Source organism: Castor canadensis, chromosome 16, assembly GCF_047511655.1.
Source record: "Castor canadensis chromosome 16, mCasCan1.hap1v2, whole genome shotgun sequence".
NCBI lineage: Eukaryota > Metazoa > Chordata > Mammalia > Rodentia > Castoridae > Castor > Castor canadensis.
In genome coordinates, this window is record NC_133401.1 from 86,087,031 (window position 1) to 86,103,733 (window position 16,703).

Below are 16,703 nucleotides of genomic sequence, written 5' to 3' on the forward strand. Positions count from 1 at the left end.
GAGTAAACACAGGAGAATAGAAATCTCTTTGGCAGACTGATTTTATTTTCTTTGGGTATATCTCCCGCAGTAGGTTTACTGGATCATATGCTAGTTCTATTTTTAAATTTTTGAGGAACCTCTGTACTGTTTTTCATAATGGCTATACTAATTAACACTTGCTAATTTTTTTGGATTCCAGTTATAAAATTTGTGGTTGTTTGTGCACGTGTTTACTGTGGTTTCAGTCTTTATTTATTTCCTGGCAGGAGTGGGGTTTGAACTCAGGGCCTCACGCTTGCTAGGCAGGTGCTCTGCCTCTTGAGCCCCTCTGCTGCTTACTGGGGTTTCTACGTGAATTGCTTTTGCCATTCTGACGTCATACACCCTAATTTGAATTGATACTAGCTTGACTTCAACCGCATGACAAATGCTGCCCTCTTCCATATCTTTCTAACCCTTTTCAGTTTGTTGATGTTATTTTCTTAAATTATGTAGGAAACAAATGTGGAGCTATAAACCATTCTTACAATAATGCCAGTGTTTAGGCTAGTTGGTATCTAAAGAAAATATACAGAGTCACCAGTTTATGATTCTTTCACTCTGTGATGGTATGAAAGTGCTTCAAATGTTGAATTTTGGTTCAAAATGTTTTACACTAGCTTTATTATGAAGTAGGCTTCACGTTGGATTTTATACAACTGTAGACTGGTGTACACATTCTGACCGGGCTTGCTGGGCTAATTCTTGAGGTGTTGTAGCTTAGGTGTACCAAAAACATTTTTAACCTTCCTTCCTTCCTTCCCTCCCTCCCCCTTCCCTCATACCCTCTCTCTCTCTCTCTCTCTCTCTCTTTCCTTCTGTTTCTCTCTCCTTCCTCCTTTGAACTTGAGATCTGTAGCTCCCAAGTGCTGGGATCACAGGCATGCATCACCTTGTCCACCTCTATTAAAAGGATTTTTTTCTGATGGCAATTTCAACTTATGCGTTTACCAGGGCATAACCCCATTATAAGTCAAGGAGCACCCATCTGAGTTTTTTAAAGCCTGTAGAAAACAAACAAGTTAAGTTAAAGCCATTATTACAATAATGCAGGTTTTATAGCTGACGATGTGTTTGCCTTCACTGAGATTGTTATTTCTTTATATGGCTTCGAGTCACTGCCTTGTGTCTTTGTTTCTTCCTATGGGATTCCCTTGAACGGTTCTTGTGGGGCGAGTCTAGTGGCCACAGACTCCCTCACCTTTGCTTATTTGGGAAAGTCCTATTGCCGTGGGTTTGAGGACGGTGCTGCAGGGCAGAGGACTCGGTTGTCAGCTTTTTCTTTGAGCACTTTGAATGCCCAGGCTCACTGCCTTCTGGCCTCCAAAGCCTCTGATGGGAAACACGCTGGGATTCTTACCAAGGACCTTGGTGCAGGGTGTCATTGAGACTTTATGGGGCAAGGGGGTGAGGGGGCCTTTTCTCTTGGTGATTGCAGGATTGTCTGTCTGTCTTCCAAGAGTTTGTACTGCAATGTGTAATTTGATCGTAGTGTCTCTGTGTGAGCGCTGAGCTCTAGGAGTCGCTTCAACTTTTGGGATGTTTATATTCAAGCCGTCATCAGCTTTGGACATTTCAGACATTGCGCCTTCTCCCCTCCCCTTGACGGTGACGCGCAGGCCCCGTGGGCTCTGCCCACTGTTCTTCCGTTTCTCTTTCTCTGTCCAGACTCAACGACTCCCATTTCCTGTCCTGGATCTGATTCACCGGCCTGCCCAACTCTGCCTTTGAGATCCTCTAGTGAACATTTCTCTCTAGCTTGTGTTTTTTAAGTTCCAGATTTCTTTTTTTGGGTTCCTTTTGGACTTCTTATCCATTTTTCAATATCAATACTCCCAACTCTGTTCAGACATTGTTTTCTGTGAGCATCCTGAAGATAGTTAAAGTCTTTGTCTAGTAGATCCGTCATTAGTCTCCTTCAGAGACACTGTCGACGAATTTCTTTCTTTTGAATGGGCTGCATGTCCTTGTTTCTTTGAAGCCTTGTGATTTTTTTTTTGTTGTTGTTGTTGTTGAAAACCAGACATTTGTAAACTTGGTAACTCTGGAAACTTGGTTCTCCCTTTTCTTGGGGCTTGCTGTTTCTGTTATAGTTTATTTATTTTTGTTTTTATAGGCTGTTTATGCACCAAGGGCAAGCCTGATATGTAAACTTAAGATACTCTAGGGCTTTGTTTTTATTCCTTTTTGTGGAGCTGAGGTTTGAATTCAGGTCTTTATCTGCTAGGCAGCCCTTTTTGCTTTTAGTGAATTTTCAGATAAGATCTCACACTTTTTGGCATGGGCTGGCCTTGGACCATGATCTTTCTGCCTCTGCTTCCTGCGTTGTTGACAATACAGGTGTGAACTACCACACCCAGCTTGTTCTTTGAGATGGAGTCTCACTAGCTTTTTTGGGGGGCATGGGCTGACCTCACACCACAATCCTCTTTGGTCCCCTCCCCAAGATTCTTAGGTCTTTCTGCATCAGTGCCTTTCTTTGGATATGTGTAGTCACGTCCTAATTTCAATATTTCTGAATATTCTAGTCTTTAATGTCTGGCTCCTAAATGGGAAAAAAAGAGAAAAGTAAAGGGAGAAGAGGGTGAAAGTGCCTCAAAGAACTTGGAAGCCTCTCAGAGAGGAAGGCCCTTGCTCTTCTGGGGCAGGGGCAACAGGGGTGACACCTGCCTCTTTATCTGCACCTCTGGGGTCAGAAGCCACCATCAGAGATCAGACCACAGATGACCACCCTGTAGAGGATGGCCCTTTTCACTTGCTGTGGAGTGGAGGCAGGAAGGAGCAGCTGCCACTGTGCTATCACAGCTGAAACCTTGCCACCCAAGGCACCCTTGGGATTTTCAAGCCTTGGGGGAACCCCACAGTTCCAAAATAATCAGACCAGACTCTGCAGGAGTTAGGGGAGACACAGACTCCATCGTCTTTTCAGAGCACCTCGTCAGTTAACTTTTGATTTCCTGAATTTCCATGGTATCATCTTTTGCAGTTCTCTTCAAAAACACCTGATCTCTGTACCTATTATAACCTTATTTACCTCTGAAGTACTAAACATATTTGTAACATTCATTCCAAAGTCCTCATCTGAATTCCAATAACTGCACCCATGGGGTCTGTTTCTGTTGACTGTGTTTTCTCTTTATTATGATCAGTTTTAAGCCTCACTTCTTCAGGTGACTCTTCACTTTTTTTTAAAATCACATTCCAAACATTGTGTAAAAAGAGCAGTGAAAACCAGAATACACTGTTTGTTTTCTGAAACAAAAACCCATTTGTTATGACTGGTGGCTAAGGCCGTAGCTGATCCTATCTGGCCAGCGTGAGTTGGGCTGAAGATTTAACCACATTGGCTTTGTCTCCAGTTGCCTTTGGTAAAGTTTAAGTCTTGCTGAGACATGGTTGGCTGCACATTCGGGTATTTTGAGTTCACTTTTGAATTCAACTCTGTCAGGGCGTAGGATCTTATTCTCACAAGACTGTAGGGGACTGGGCTCTGGTCCCCAACCTTTCCTCACTGCTGCTCTCTCAGGAGAACTTGGGATGGGGTGGGGAGAAGGAAAGAATCTGGGGTGAATGACCTCATGTTTGAAACTCTGCCTGACTTTCAAGGACACAGTGCTTCCCCTTGACCTCTATAAGTCTCTTCTTTGGTGACTGCTCTGCTGGTATTTACTCCATGTCCCAGTACAGAAGGAGCCAGGGGTTTATTTTTGTCTAGAACTCAGTTCATCAACCTTCTTTGCATCCATTATTCTTAAGTTTGTCCAGGTGTTTCTTTTTTTACCACCGAACCAGACATCTTTCACGTGCTATATCCTAAGTGGGGATGGAAGGCTCTTCAGTTGGCTTTTTTCCTTCTCATTCTTGTTTCTTGTATAGTTTCTTTTCTTGTGTGCTTTATAATGTTTGACTGAGAGCTCATATTGGCTCTAGGAACTCTTCCAGGCTTTGGTTCAAAGGTTTATTCCTTCAAGAATTCTTCTACTAGCTACCTGGAGTACTGGAGTGACACACATTTTTCCTTTGGGGATTTCAGGTTTCATAAGTCATTTAAGCTTGTCCTCAAGTGCATTTGTTAATGATTCTCTTGGGAGACTTTCCCCCACACATTCAAAGCCCAGGGTGACAGACAAGGAGACCACTGTCTCCATGCCGGTGTCTGACCCACGGTCTCAGGTTGAAGAGCGACTCTGACCTTCCTGACTTTCTACTTGTGGAGGCTTCGGTTTGGACCTCCTATTTCCAGATGTGTAGCCAGGTAAAATCTAAGCTCCAGGCTCCAGAGCTCCACAGATGGCCCCATGGATGATGTCAGCTTTAGCGCTTATCTTATGGAGTCAAGTTTCTTGTGGTTTCGGTCTTCTGAGGTTTGCTTGTGTTTTCCCACTGTCTTGTCTGCATTTAAAAAGAGGTTTTACTATTTTACCCAGCATTTTCTGGTGTTTGTACTGGGACCATTTCTTTAGATCTGTCAGTATCTTTGAGTCACGTGTGGTAGGCCTGGGAGCCATAGGTGACTGTGTCTCTGCTGCATTCACCATGTACTGATCTTGAATTTCAGCCTCACAGCACACATTAGTGTCTTGCTTTTTAGGTTCGTAAGGGCACTGTGGTGAAACCTGCAATGTGACAATACTGTCCCACCCCAGAGTAACATCTCATGGATGGTTTGTCTGTACCCCAGGGAGCCTGGGCCCACTAGAGAGGAAAGAAGCACAGTTTTGGATCTCGGGTGACGCTGAAGCTCCTGAGCACAGAAATAAACTCTAACATTTCATTTCTGCCATGTCTCTTCCATCCTCCAAAGAGAAAATTAGGGAGGGCCTCTGGCCTCCCTGCCCCACCTTTGCCTGTAGGTTGGCTCTTTGCCCTGATCCTTTTTCAGCCAGAGGTTCTGTGGGGATGGCAGGTGGAGTGGGTGTCCCCATTTGCCATGTCCCTCAGGGTCCTGGGGAGTGAGCTGAAATGGATCCTTGTGACTGTTTCTCCTGGGCCCAGCAGGAGCTCACATGTGTGTACCCAGCACACCAACCACCCGGGATCCTGAAGCACTCACAATGCACCTTGTGTCACAGACAGAGTGTCCATGGATCTCCACTGATTCTCACAAAAACTCGGTCTTTGTAGGAGGGAAGATCGCAAATGTCCATTGGGCCTGTTGTGAGTGGCTTCAAATGTCATCCTAAGGCTTTGAACTTGATTTTTCTGCCATCTTCTCTCACCCTGATGACTGCCGTGTGTCACCACGTGCTTCCCATATACCCTCTCTCCCCCTGCCACACCCAGAGGGCAAAGTCTGGAAGTGTCTAGAAGGCAAGGGTCCCTTTGCCACTGTCCTGCTGTACGCTCTTTAGTGATGCCAGTGCCTTCAGGACAAATCCACAGAGCCTTGAAGGTTGGGCTTCTTTCTAATCCTCCAGCCCTGTTTCTGCTCTCCTTCTCCTCACTGCAGCCATACTAGATGTTATCCAGCCCCTTCTCTGGGTCCTACTCCCTGGAGCGCACGTGCACGATGCTCCTTTTATCTGGGACACTCCATTCCCTCTCCCACATTCTAGCATCTGCTCATCTATCAGGTCTCAGCTGACTCCTGAGTCTGGGTTGGGTGCCTCCCCTGGGTGGTGGACCCGTGAGTCACTTCCATCCCATTGCCTGGCTCACTTTGCCAGAATGATTCCATTGCTGTGTGCTTCTCACTAGAGCGAGAGCTGCAGAGGGCAAAGCCTGCGTGCACCTCACCTTGCTCCAGTCTCTAGCCCCAAGCACTCCCTGCTTGAATTCTGCTCATTGTTTAAGGGATCAGCTCCTGAGCGCCTCTTGTCCAGCTCTGGGCTTGGATGAGGCTTGGAGGAGGAGGAAGGGCGCTAAGGCAGGACGTTCATACTGCTGACAATTTTCAAGAGCTTTACACTTCCACCCCACATAACATGAGAGCAGCCCACACATTTGGGACTACAGGTGCCATCATCGCCCCACCTAACAGATGAGAAAATGGAGGCACACACGGTGGAGCAATTCGCTCAGAGCCACAGAAGTCAGAAACGGTGGCTCTGGGTTCAATCCAGGCAGTGTGCCACAGAGATCTGTTGTGACCTTCCAGACTTCTCAAGCTAAGACAGAGACGCCAGTCCCAGATGCCCAGCCCTGGATCCTCAGCCCCGATGCCTGGGCTGCAACCTCAGGCCACTTTCTGGAAAGTCGATGCTGGTTCCCCCAGTCCTCTGGAGGAGGATTCAGCACCTCTTCCTCCCAGTACCGGGTGACCTCAGGCAGGAGGCAATGTGCAGGCCTGGCTCCAGTTCTAGCCCAGCGGCTCCTGAAAGCCCCAGGTGGAAAACAGCTAAATGTCAGGGTCAGGGCTGCAGCCAGGCCTGGCTGTTCTGTCCTGAGGTCTGTGATTCTGCCCTGGAAGGAAGGGCAGGGAGAGTGTCTACAGGAGCCTTCAAGAACTTCCACAAGGACCACCCCCCGCCCCGGCTCCCAGCCAGGGGACAGGGAGAAGCGGGGCGCTCTGGTGGCCAGGTCAGGGTGGGGAGTCTGAGTCTGTGTGGGGCAGCCAGCAGCTGGGCCACCCGGACACCTGTGACAGGCAATTTCCAATTTCCTATGGAATGAAAGTGTCAAAGCAGAGTCCGTCACTGTCTGCTGGCTCCCTGGGAGGGCAGATTTACTGCTCAGGAGAGCAGGGCCGGCCTTTCCCAAACAAACAGCAGCTGATGTGGGGTTCAGAGCCCCAAGCTGGAAATTGGGACCCCTGGGCTTTCCATCTCTACCTGCTTGGGTGACCTTGGTCAAGTCCCCTCTATTGGGCCTCAGTTTCTTCCTCTGTGAAAGGAGGTGTCAGACCAGAGGCCCCTTCCAGCTCCGGGATGCTGCTTTCGGAAATAAGGTTGGGTGTGGGAAAAGATGCAGTCCAGAAGAGAGGGGGAAGGGGCTGGAGCCATCCTGGGCTGGAACGGTTAAAGGGACCTCTGTTCAGTCCCAGCCCCAAGGCTCCCGAATCCAGCAGCAGAACTGGGATCCACCCAAGCAAAATCAGTGCAGGGAAGCCAAAAGCATGAGTAAGGAGAGGCTGGACCATAAACATGTCATCCACACAAACATCCAGCCCCCCTCTGGGGTCCCCTCAGCCCTGCCGCGGGTGGAGGCTGCTGTTGGGGCCCCTCAGCCACCACCTCAAGCTTGCTCGCTTGGCCCAGGGCTATAGGGTGGGGGAAAACCTGGCCTGAGTTGCTGTCAGGCAGGGGCTGGGGGAGGCCAGGGCCCCACAAAACCAGGCAGCTGAGAGTGGCTCTGGGAGAAGGGAGGATGGAGTCCATCCTGCTGTGACACAGGGCTTTCTGGGATGGTCTCCACTCTGTGCATATTATTAGTGGTAGTAGGGTTTGAACTTGGGGCCTTATGCTTTTTAGGCAGGCACTACACCACTTGAGGCATGTCCTTTGTCCTTTTTGTGTTAGTTATTTTTCAAATAGGGTCTCACTTTATGCTCTGGCCAACCTGGATCTCCATCCTCCTTTTTACACTTCCTGTGTAGGTGGGAAGACACGGGTACACCACCACGCCCACCTTTGATTGGTTGAGATGGGGTCTTGAGAACTTTTTGGCCCATCTGGCTTCAAAGTCCCACCTCTTGATCGCCACACTCCCTGCCTCAGCCCCCTGTAGCTGGGATGACAGACGTGAGCCCCATGCCTGGCTTGCACTTGGATCTTCACAGGCATTTCGAACATACTTCTTCATGCCCCAACTTGTCTTCTTCCTTGGGTTGCTGCTCACAGATGGCCCCATTGCCCCGTCACCATGCTGGGGTCTCGGACCTGATCTCTGTTCTTCTCCCTCACCACCCACTGTACAAGGTTGGTCCCCAGGGTCTGACTCTGACCCTTTGTGCGCCCATGTATAGAGTCATTCCTTTCTCAATCTTTCCCAGGGGTCACAATCGGACTCACTGTTATCCAGTTTCCATATGGCCTGCTTTTCAACTGTTGCTTATTTTTCACAACAGAAAAAAAATCCATGACCAGAACCTGCATTCAGAATGCACTGTTCTTCCTTCTGTCATCCCGGGAGCTTCCTCAGGTGTCCTGTGGTCCTTGCTCTCGCTTTCTTTATAAAACAACGACAAGGCATCACCTCATCTATCTGCTCCCCAAAGTGTAATTCTAAATTTGATACAAGGTTACCATTTTGCACATAATTTCTCGGAACTGGATTTTCGCACTTAGTGCCATGGGCTCTCTGCCGTGTGGCCCTGATGATCTCTCTTCCTGCACCCCAAACGACTTTGAGGACCCTTCTCTTGGGAGGTGGAGTCTACACCCCCGTCTCTGAACTGGGCTTGCCTGGCGTTGCTGAAAGACATGGGGCAGAAGTGTCATCGTGCACGTTTTGAGTTTAGGCCTTTCTATGACTTGAATGTGTCTCCCCAAAGCTCAGGTGCAGAAGACAATAATCCCCCAACTCCATGACTGCCTGCTGCATGCGTTGTGGTCGATTATTTCCACTGCTGTATAATATTCTACAGGGTGTATATATCACGGTTTACTCATCCATGCTTTTGCTACTGTGAAAACACATCTGTGCACTTCCTGTTGCATGTCTTCTGTCGGATGTGTGCAAGAGATGGCTGTTCCTCTGTACCGAAAACCCTACATCCATTCACGCCATCCCAGAAGGAGCCATGGAAAATGAAAACGGACCAAGACATTCCTCTGCTCAAATCCTCCAAAGTTCCCTCCACTGTTAAGGTCAAGAAGATGTCTCTTCCTGATATAAACAGGGCATCTCCAGCCTTATCTCCTCTGACAACAAGCCCTGCACTCACTAGCTTGAGACCTTGGATAAGTTTCTTACCCTGTCTGTGCCTCAGTTTTCCCTTTTGAAAAATAAGACTCTTAATGGCCTATGTCATAGGGTTATTTGGGGGTTAGTGAGGTGATGCAATCAAAGCTGTGGATCGTCACTTGACACAAAGTGCCCCACAAATACTTGCCATTACTGCTGTTTGTGTTGTGACAAAAGTAGCCCAGTGGTAGGGTTGATATTTCCCAGGGTGCATGGCTCCTCAGGTCCTTTGCACCTGTCACCCTTCTGCTCAAAAGCCACTCTCTCCTTGTTTACCTGGCAGACTCACCTGCCCAGACCTTGTGTAGGTGTCACTCAGTTTGATGGCTTTCCTCTCAGTAGAACTGACCTCACCTCCAGTGAGGCCCCTGCACCATGGCCATTACTGCCCATGTCTGTTCCAGGGCCCCCTCGAGCTCAGAGACTTGGTCTCAATCATCTCTGTGGCCCAGAGCCTAGCAGAGCCTGGCACAGAGTGAATCCATGATACACACAGTGAAAGAACAGCTGAATAAGTGCGTCACTAGCCTCGTCTCCTGTGCAGTCATGCCCTCCTCATCCATCCAGCCGACATCTCCTTGTCTCGTGGATGAGCGCCAGTTGTGGTCCTGACTGTCACGTGCACATCCCCTCCCCAGAATAGGAGCATCTGACACTGCAAAAGGCACATGACAGAGATTCAGAACACCACAGCTCACGCGGAGCCATCTTGCTCACCCTCGGGTCCAGCTGGGACCCGGCACAGAGGGGATCAGCATAAATATTTGTGGAACATGTGATTAATGAGGAGAAAGTCTGGAGAAATGAGACTGCATTTCAGTCCCAGTCTGCCACACTGGGGTCGGTGACCACAGCCAGGACAGCCAGCCCCCTCCCTGGCCACAGATGTTTTCTGACATCTTGTCCAGCTGTCACAGCCTCTGGTGATAAGGAGAGGTGGGTTATGGGCTCAGCATGCTTTTTGACCCTGTCTGTGTGCACACACAGAGCACATCCCAGAACAAAAGTGTGCTATCTATTGTTGTTGTTCTGTGCTGCGGCGGAGGGAAAGTTCACGTGCTTCACATGCACTCTCTACTTTCACCCAGACCTCATGAGCTGGGCGATGTCCTTGGCCCATCTCACAGACAGGGACGTTGAGATGGTCCCGCAGCCAGCAAGTGGCAGGGGTGGGAGCACCTTGGATTGCGTCTCTGGGTAGGCGTCACATCTGGTGAGAGCACCAGTTAGAGCGAGTGCTTGTGCCTCCAGCCAGCAAGCAGAGAGAGAGAGGTGACGGGTGGGGGCTTCTTTAAGGGCAGCGTCCCCAGTGACCTGACCACCTCCACCAGGCTCTCCCACACACCTGCAGCACCCCTGGGACTGAGCTTTACACAGGGACTGTTGGGGACACTGGTGCAGACTACAGCAGTCTTCTGATTCCTAGCCTCAGCCACTGGCCCCTTGGCTACCACGAGAGTTCTGCCCTCAGCTTCTGGGCTCACACCTACCACCCAAGGGCAGCTTTGGTGATGGAACCAGGCTAGGGATTGAGAGATGACTGAGGCCAAGGTTGGAGAGCAGGGCAGGCTGGGGTGAGCATTGGCAGTTGGCTTCACTGCCTCAGGCCTCAGCTAAGGAGCCAACTCCCCCATGGGAATGGCCTGGCCTGACTTCCAGGGTTGCATGCGAGTCTTGCTTTGCTCAACCAAGGGCTTCCTGAGGCGCGCTGGGCTGTTCCTTCCTGGCCAGGCAGAAGGGAGGCAGAGGTCAGTGGAGGCCCTGCCTTTGGCTGGCCCTCCCAGAAGGTGGATTTCCAGCCAGCCTCAGAGGTCCTGAGATGGCCTCTTGGCCCTGGGGTGGAAGTATGGGGCCAGTGTGGTTCCCACAACCTAGCACACGGTCACACATCTGCGGAGAGAGGACCAGTGTGCTTTGGAGACCCGGCCAGGGTGGCCTTGAATGGTGTTCTCTTTCTTCTAGTGCTTGGGGGTGCAGGGAGAGAGAGGGGCTGGGGCGGGAGAGGGAGAGAGAGAGAGACTGGTCTGTTGAGTCAAGTTCCCTGACAGCTCACCCCCCAATCACGCTTGCCATGTGTAGACGTGGCAGGAGGCTCTTGCACTTGTCCCCAGTGGACAACCATGGCCTCTCCTGCAGCTGCAGGCTCCCCGCTCCAAGGCGCCACTCGGCAGGTCTGATGGAAGGTCTTGGATGTTGATTCCAAGTCGAGTCACCCTGGCTGGGAGGGACTGTGGGGGCCTCTGGGGACAGATTTGGATGGTGGGGACCTAAGATGCTGCAGCTGACGCCCCTGCCCTTCCAGCAGGGCGGGCGAGCTGAGAGGCCTCCCTCACTGCCCGGGCTTCCAGGAGAGCATCTACCCACCCTTCAGGGACTGTCCCTGGAAGAGGCCCGAACTCCAGGGACGCGGGCCAGAGCGGTGTCCGTGGAGACTTGTGCACACGCCCCGGACCCGCCAGCGAGCGAGGTGTGGGGGCGGTGGGAAAGTCTCGCTCATCCAGCCTCAGAAACATCCCGACACACTTTCCTCCAGCAGCCCGAGTCACTTTGCAAGCATTTCCCTTTCACTCCTCCTCCAGATCTGCTAACAGGGTGTTCCTGCCCTCTTCCCCTCGCTGACCCCTCTGCCTGGCCCGCCCTGCCGCACTTCTGCAAGTCCTCGGCTCCCAGAAGCCAGGCCAAGGCTCTGCTGGACCCTAAAAAAGGCGCCAATGTGGGCAGCAGGCCCTGCCTTGCCTGCCATGATGGCCTCACCATCAAGCCTAAGGGATGAGGGAGGGGCTTGGTGGGGCCCTGGCTTTGGGGTCTGGCATCTCCAGCCAGCTGTCACCCTGAGAAAGCATCCTAGGCAATCTGAGCCACAGTGTGCTCCCCGTGAGGTGGGGGTCGTCCTCTCTGCCACACATGTGATGAATGTGATTCCACTCCAAGTGCACACTCGTTCACAGATGGAGTCCGCGCTGCTTTGAGTTTCGAGGGACAAGTTGGCTCTGTCTCTGGGGAGACAGCCTCTGGTGTCTTTCTAGGCACACACTAGACACCCAGGCAGGAAGGGCAGACAGAATGGAGCATGAATTTGGGTCACACAGCTTCCCAGCTGGGGGACCTTGCCCAACTCACCCCACCGTTCTGAGCTCCAGTCACAAACCATGTCACCTGCAGACCAAACAAACTCTGTCCAGGGGCTGAGGGCAGGGTTAAGCGACACGAGGCAGGCCCTTGGCCCAGTGTTCATCTCAAGGGCCAGTGACAAGTCCTGGTGACTCTTTGGGATCAGGGTGACAACAGAGTCTCCAGGGCTCTCCCTGGCACAACCTGGGAGGTTCTTGGCTGGGAAGCCGGCTGTGTCTTTGCGTAAGGAAGAAGATGCTGGATGCCTTGCTCTCACTCACCCCTTTCCCCTCTCACTCACCACCGCCCGTTTTCTTTTTTCCAGAGCACATGAATTGCAGAGCACACTGGGCAGCAGGGAATGACAAAAAGGAAAGGGGGAGAGATCTGAAGCCAGAGTGGGCGTCCCTCTCTGGAGCTGCAGCACAGACAAGACACGCTGTCCAGATCTCCCAGGCAGGGCTCAGCCCACTTTGAAGTGTTGACAACACAAAAAATTAAAAGCGTCACAACACGAACTACCACGTTGTTTCTTCCTCTTTGACAGCTCTACCAAGCACTTCGTACTGATGAAACAATACGAATGTCTCTTCACAGAGACATCAGAAACCAAAACAAAATTCTTTTTGCCCTAAGGGAAACTGACTGACAAAAGATTTAGCTCTGATGTGTACAAGTGCTCCAGGTGACCCAGGGAGTTTGTCTCTCTTTTTAACAGCAGTGTAGGAGGCCACCGATGTCCTCTTGCTCTGGTCACATTGTCCAGCCTGGATGCATTTTTTGCTTGCTGATTAAGCGGTTCCCCAGATGAGGAAGCCCAGGCACAACGGCACTTCTGCTGTCTTGTGACTGCGCGTGTGTACCTGGACATGCACACATGTGTTCCTATGTATAGACGTGTGTGCATCTGTATTAAGGTGTACATGTTACATGCATGATGTGTGCATGGGCGTATATTTACGTATAATGACGGTACATGTGCATATACAGCTATGTGTGTTGAAATATGTACGATGTGTGTGTCTGTATTTGTGATTTGGTAAAGTAAAGCTTGCAAATTAGCACTAATCTGTAACTCGGTACCACTCAGTTACTGTCTGGGACTCCCTTCATGTTACAGCAGATGGACTTTCGTGTGAAATATTTTCCCCGAGTTGCCATGGAGACGCGAAGCCATTCCCTGCGGGCCTGTTTGTTGTGGTGCCCAGCACCAAATCGCTTGCAGGCTCCTGGAACCTGATGAAGGAGCCCGGGAGCCCTGGGCGTCCCTGGCCTGTCAGCCAAGGCCACCAGGGATGGGCTGCCGGGATTGCTGGGGCTGGATGGTGAGGGAGTGGCCTGGTGGTGGGGACAAACCCACGTGAGCCAGGTAGGTGCAGGGGAGATGGCCACGTGAGAAGAGACAGCAACTTGGACTCATCAGGCCTCCCGCGTGCTAGATGTGGCTTTGAAAGCTGTCCACCTTGGATTTGTCCAGTCCCCACAGCAAGCCCCAGGCGGGGTCCTGTTATCTCTGCCTTTTGGGTGGGAAAGATGCAGCCGGGAGGAGGTAAGTGGCTTTTGAGCTAGTGCCACGGCGTTCACACCACATCTCTGACTCCAAGCCTCACACCGGGGTGCTGCTCAGATGGGGCTGAGTGAGATGGATGACGTGATTCAGACCCAGGATCTCAGGGGAACTGAGAAGCCACAGGCCAGGGAGGGTGGCCAGATGTAGCCCTCTGCCAGTTCCTCGGGCGTTGGAGGACCCTCAGCCAAAACCTCCACCCCCATCACGCAACTCACAGTCCATTTGGGCCGACACACTCAGGCCTGTCTGACAAGCCACGTAAACGTGGCCAAGCACCGAGACGCCACGGGTCCCTGCTCTTGAGCCAGAGGCCACGCATGAAAGCCTGTCCCCCTCGGTGCCCCCACCCCCTGCCCGTCCCCCTCAGGCAAAAGCACAGCCGGGGGAAGTTTCCAGAGAGCAGAGTTTACAAAGACACTGGCTGGAGGGAGACAGGGCGCGGCTTTGAAGTCAGACCCGAGTCAGAATCTTGACTGGGTCCTCCTCGGTCAGGGACGCGACAGCAGGCAACTTCCTCTTCCTCTCGGGGCTCTGGCCTTCCTCATCTGTGACAGGGGACGCAGGCCGCCTTCCTGATGGGCAGACACGGGTTTCCCCCTGGGGATGGAAGCTCGGTGGAACAGGGCTTGGCACACACGTGTTGTTAAACACGTGACTAAATGAGGGTACTTCGGTATGTCTGCCATCTAGAAGTCTTCAATACACCGGTGGCAACAGTTTTCCTCTTTGGGGTCTTCTTTCATATTCTTGACTCCACCCCCAGGCAGTGACCAGGAGGATCCCACGTCCAGGCGTTCGCACCCCGCCTCCCCGACCCATTGTAGAGAACACTAACGACCCCTCACGCCATGTCCCCTGCATCTGGCAGGTGTCCAGTGGAAGGACATTGATCTTTGCATGGTGTGCTGATCGGCTTTCTGCGACAAGTCAACTTAAAACGAGGGAAGGTTTACTTTGGACTTATGGTTTCAGTCCATGGTCGCTTGGCCCTGTGGTGGCCCAGTATGTCGTGACGGAAGCACACGGTGGAGAAGGCTGTGAGTCATGGCAACCAGAAGGCAAAGAGAGACAGGAAGAGGCCAATGTTCCCTTCCAGGGCAGGTGTCCAGGGACCTGACTTCCTCCCACCCTGCAACAGCACCACAGGCTGGTGATCAAAGTCTTTAACGCATGGGCCTTTGGGGGCAGGTACCTAAGCTGTACCCGAGGCCAAGGACAGACACTTAACTCAAACTGTTTTGGAGTGTTTTAGCAAAGAGGCTTTCTGGTTGGAGTGATATGGCTGGATGCAGACATGCAGTCAGTCTCCAGTCATTTCCTAAATTCCTTCTCGTCCAGTTTGGATTCGTCCTCAGGTTGACTCTGCCCTGTGATTGACTGTCCGCCTCAGGACTGTCTCACCAGCCCAGCAGCTTAGCAAGCAGGACTGACCTTCACTGGATGCACTTGGTTACATGCCAAGTCCGGTCAAGTGTCCATCCCAGAAGCCTGCACAATGTGGTCAACACGGCCAGAAGAGGAAAGGGGTTCCGAGCAGGCCCAAGCAGCCGTGAGGGGGAAAGTCAAACTCTTATCCCCGTGGCAATCTGCTCACTTTTCACCACCCTGACGCTCAGAGGACAAGGTCTGGGGACCTTGCCCAAGACGCCTCAGCAAATCAGGGGCAGATTTAGGTGAGGAAGCCCCAAGCCCATGTCCTTGCTGGGACTTCCTAAGAGGAAACGAGGCACAGCAGGTTGTGGGGAAGGCAAGCGAGAGGCTCAGCTTCAGCCAGGGAAAATTCTGGCACATGACCGAGCTGTTCATGGCCCTTGTCTCAGCTGTGCCAAGGAAGAGGAATCACGAGACAAGCAGGCGTCTGCCTTTCTTCATCTTCCCAAATTCCAAAGCATGTTGCTGTAATGTTTGCAATTCTGTTGTTGTTAGGACTGGGGTTTGAACTCACGGCTTCCGTCTTGTGAAGCGGGCACTCTTCTGCTTGAACCACTCCTCTAGTCCATTTTGCTCTGGTTAGTATGGAGATGGGGTCTTGTGTTTTGCCCAGGCTGATCTGCACTGTAATCCTCCTATTTTACACTTTGCATCAACACTGGGATGACAGGCACACACCACCACACTCAGGTATTGATTGAGATGGGCTCTCACTCAACAGCCTCGAACTGCTGTCCTCCTGACTTCAGCCTCCCAAGTAGCTAGGATTACAGGCGTAAGCCACCCACCAGTGCCTGGCTAATGTTTGCACATCTTGCAAGCCATTTGTTTTGGTTGTTTCAAGTCAGAAATAATTTGGCGTTGGCATTACTGAGACCTGTTCTCACACTTTTTCTTTTGCAGACTCCTGGTGACTTTCTCTCCCTGTGTCTCAGATCTTCCCGTCCTCACGGTCAGTCTTGTCCAAGGTCTTGGACAGATACAGTGTGGGTCAGTTCTGAAGACCCAACTCTGTGTTCTCCTCAGTCCACTTCCAGCCCACACTCAGGTCCCAGTCTCGCCATCAGTAAGGTTCGTGAAAGGGGCTTTAAAAATTACTTACTTAATTAATTGAACTGGGATTTGAACTCAGGGCCTGGTGCTTGCTAGACAGGTGCTCTGCCACTTAAGTCATGCTGCCTGTCTCTTTTGGTTTTGGTTATTTTTGAGATGGGGTCTCATATTTATGCCCACGCTGGACCACGAGCCTCCTACCTAGGGCCTCCTGAGTACCTGGGAAGACAGGCACGTGGCTTTTTTTTTTGGTTGAGATGGGATCTCACAAACTACCTCCCACCCCAAGGCTAGCCTTGAACACAGTCCTCTGTAAGGGACTTTTTATAAAGTGATATGTCATAAAATCTAAGATAGCCTTCCCTTCACTGGTCCCTTGGTTTCTTTCTGCAGGTTGGTATGTGCTCGGGCTGGCCGCTCACACCTGTGATCCCAGCTGCACAGAAGGTGGAGACGGCAGAATTGTTGTCTGAGGCCCGCCCTGTGCAAAAGCATGAGACCTGATCTGAAAAACTAAAGCTCAAAGGGCAGGGCGCCTGGATCAATCGTAGAGCACTTGCAAGCACAGGCCCTGCCTTCAAAACCCTGATACCTCAAAAAAAATGGTGTATAAGTAACCAAAAACCCCCTAACTCCCTCAAAATAAAGTATGGAAAGTCTAGACAGACAGACA

At 51.3% G+C, this 16,703-nt stretch overlaps 1 long non-coding RNA gene across 1 annotated transcript in view; it reads left to right on the forward strand.

Annotated features, from left to right (window-relative positions):
• LOC141418238 (uncharacterized) overlaps window positions 1-12,814 on the forward strand; it is a 28,704-nt gene extending 15,890 nt beyond the window's left edge. The window contains exon 3 of the long non-coding RNA XR_012442928.1: window positions 12,302-12,814. This is a non-coding gene — a long non-coding RNA (uncharacterized lncRNA). The remainder of the gene's footprint in view (window positions 1-12,301) is intronic.
• Window positions 12,815-16,703: the final 3,889 nt, after the last annotated feature.